The sequence below is a fragment of the Rattus norvegicus genome, chromosome 15, assembly GCF_036323735.1.
Source record: "Rattus norvegicus strain BN/NHsdMcwi chromosome 15, GRCr8, whole genome shotgun sequence".
Taxonomy (NCBI): Eukaryota; Metazoa; Chordata; class Mammalia; order Rodentia; family Muridae; genus Rattus; species Rattus norvegicus.
This window is the reverse complement of record NC_086033.1, coordinates 63,509,294-63,512,611: the sequence shown is the minus strand read 5'-3', so window position 1 is coordinate 63,512,611 and position 3,318 is coordinate 63,509,294.

The following is a 3,318-nucleotide window of genomic DNA, read 5'->3' as shown; positions in this document are numbered from 1 at the left end:
GAAAGAGGAAAACTCCTCCATTGTTGGTGGGATTGCAGACTGGTACAACCATACTGGAAATCAGTCTGGAGTTTCCTCAGAAATTGGACATTGAACTGCCTGAGGATCCAGCTATACGTCTCTTGGCCATATACCCAAAAGATGCCCCAACATATAAAAAAAGACACGTGCTCTACTATGTTCATAGCAGCCTTATTTATAATAGACATAAGCTGGAAAGAACCCAGATGCCCTTCAACAGAGGAATGGATACAGAAAAGTGTTACCTCTACACAATGGAATATTATTACTCAGCTATCAAAAACAACGACTTTATGAAATTCGTAGGCAAATGTTTGGAACTGGAAAATATCATCCTGATTGAGGTAACCCAATCACAGAAAAACACACATGGTATGCATTCATTGATAAGTGGCTATTAGCCCAAATGCTTGAATTACCCTAGATGCATAGAACACATGAAACTCAAGAGGAATGATCAAAATGTGAATGTTTCACTCCTTTAAAAGGGGGAACAAGAATACCCTTGGCAGGGAACAGAGAGGCAAAGATTAAAACAGACACAGAAAGAACACCCATTCAGAGCCTGCCCCCATGTGGCCCATACATATACAGCCACCGAATTAGACAAGATGGATGAAGCAAAGAAGTGCAGGCCTACAGGAGCCAGATGTAGATCTCTCCTGAGAGACACAGCCAGAATACAGTAAATACAGAGGCGAATGCCAGCAGCAAACCACTGAACTGAGAATAGGACCCCCGTTGAAGGAATTAGAGAAAGAAATGGAAGACCTTGAAGGGGCTCCAGACCCCTTATGAACAACAATGCCAAGCAACCAGAGCTTCCAGGGACTAAGCCACTACCTAAAGACTATACATGGTTTGACCCTGGACTCTGACCTCATAGGTAGCATTGAATATCCTAGTAAGAGCACCAGTGGAAGGGGAAGCCCTGGGTCCTGCTAAGACTAAACCCCCAGTGAACATGATTGTTGGGGGGAGGTTGGTAATGGTGGGAGGAGGGGGAGGGGAACACCCATAAAGAAGGGGAGGGGTAGGGATTAGGGGATGTTTGCCTGGAAACCAGGAAAGGGAATAACATTCGAAATGTAAATAAGAAATACTCAAGTTAATAAAAAAAATAAAATAATAAAAATTTGGGTACAAAGCTAAACAAAGAATTCTCAGCTGAGGAATATCAAATGGCTCAGAAATACCTAAAGAAATGTTTAATGTCCTTAGTCATCAGGGAATGCAAATCAAAATAACCCTGAGATTCCACCTCATACTAGTCTGAATGGCTAAGATCAAAACCTCATGTGACAACAGATACTGGCGAGGATGTGGAGAAAGAGGACCATTGTTTTGAGGATTGCAAGCTGGTACAATCACACTGGAAAACTGTCCAGGTGTTCCTCAGAAAACTAGACATTGCACTTCCTGAGGACCCAGCTATACCACTCCTGGGTATATACGCAAATGATATTCCAACATAAAACAAATACACATGCTCCAATATGTTCATAGCAGCCTTATTTATAATAGCCGGAAGCTGGAAAGAACCCAGATGCCCTTCAACAGAGGAATGGATACAGAAATGTGGTACAGCTATCAAAAACAATGACTTCGTGAAATTCATAGGCAAATGGAAGGAACTAGAAAATATCATCCTGAGTGAGGTAACCCAATCACAGAAAAACACACATGGTATGCACTCAATGATAGGTGGTTATTAGCACAAAAGCTCGACTTACCCAAGATACAATCCACAGACCAGGTGAAGCTCAAGAAGAAGGATGACCAAAGAGAAGATGCTTCAGTTCTTCATGAAAGGGGAAACAAAAATACGCATAGGAGGGAATATGGAGACAAAGTTTGGAGCAGAGACTTAAGGACTTAAGGATCCCCACATGGGGATCCAGCCCGCATAAACAGCCACCAAAACTAGACAATATTAATGAAGCCATGAAGTGCTTGCTAATAGGAGCCTGATATAACTGTCCCCTGAGAGACTCAGCCAGAGTAAAGAGGTGAATGCTAGCAGCAAATCATTGAACTTAGAATGGGGGTCCCAGTTGGAGGAATTAGAGAAAGAATTGAAGGAGCAGAAGGGACTTGCAACCCCCTATTTACAACAATACCAACCAACCAGAGCTCCCAGGGACTAAACCACTACCTAAAGACAACACATGGTGAGACCCATCACTACAGCTGCATATGTAACAGAGGATGGCCTTGTTGGACACCAATGGGAGGAGAAACCCTTGGTCCTGCCAAGGGTAGGCCCACCCAGTGTAGGGGAATGTTGGGTTGGTCAGGTGGGAAGAAGGTGGTTGGAGAGGGGGAACACCCTTGTAAAAGGGGAGTTGGATGGGATAGGAGGCTTATGGATATGAAACCCAAAAAGGGAATAACATTTCAAATGCAAATAAAAAATATCCAATAAAATAACAAATGTATATCTATATGTACATCTATCTATCTACCTATCTATCTATCTATCTATCTATCTATCTATCTATCTATCTATCTATCTATCTATCTATCATCTATCTGTCTGCCTATCTATCTATTTGTGTATATATATATATGTATGTATATACATAAACATTCCTAAAAATAACTTGTTGCATCTGCATAATGTCTTTTATTTGTATGTTTTCATAGCTAACCATTTAGCACCAGAAACCAAATCTAATGTGTAATGTATGGAATTTTACATGAAACAAAAAGTATGCAATACACAGGAATAGTAAATGATTTCTTTTCTTCACTGCATTTCCTGATGGACAGAGACAATCTTGACACTGTGGACAGGTAATGATAATATCTAGAAAGAAATGTCTAAATCTTAAAAAAAAACAAAATGAATATACTACCCAGACTAATAATTATATGTTATAAATTGTTTCATTTTGATGTAATTGTTTCCAGATCCAGTAATTTCTTTTGTTCTTTTAATTTAATTTTGTTTAGTACTATTACTTTCTGCTCTTACTTTTATATGCTAGCCCTACCAGTGCCTTAATGATGTCTCAGAGATGGAAGAGAAACTACTAATGATGCCAGTTAACTTAAAAAGGAAATAAGAGAAGTAGGCCATGAGCATGCCTGTCATAGAGTATGTTGCTCAGGGCATTATCCTGCCATCACCAGGGCCTTCTGCTAATAGGAGCAGAGCTGTCAGGCAGGGACATTGCACCAATCTTCTTGTTTTCTTTAATGCATTTCATCATGATTTTAACCTTATAAAAGGTATTTCTCCTTTGTTTATGAGATCAGGAGGAGTGAGAGTTAATATTTGAATTTGGAATTCAA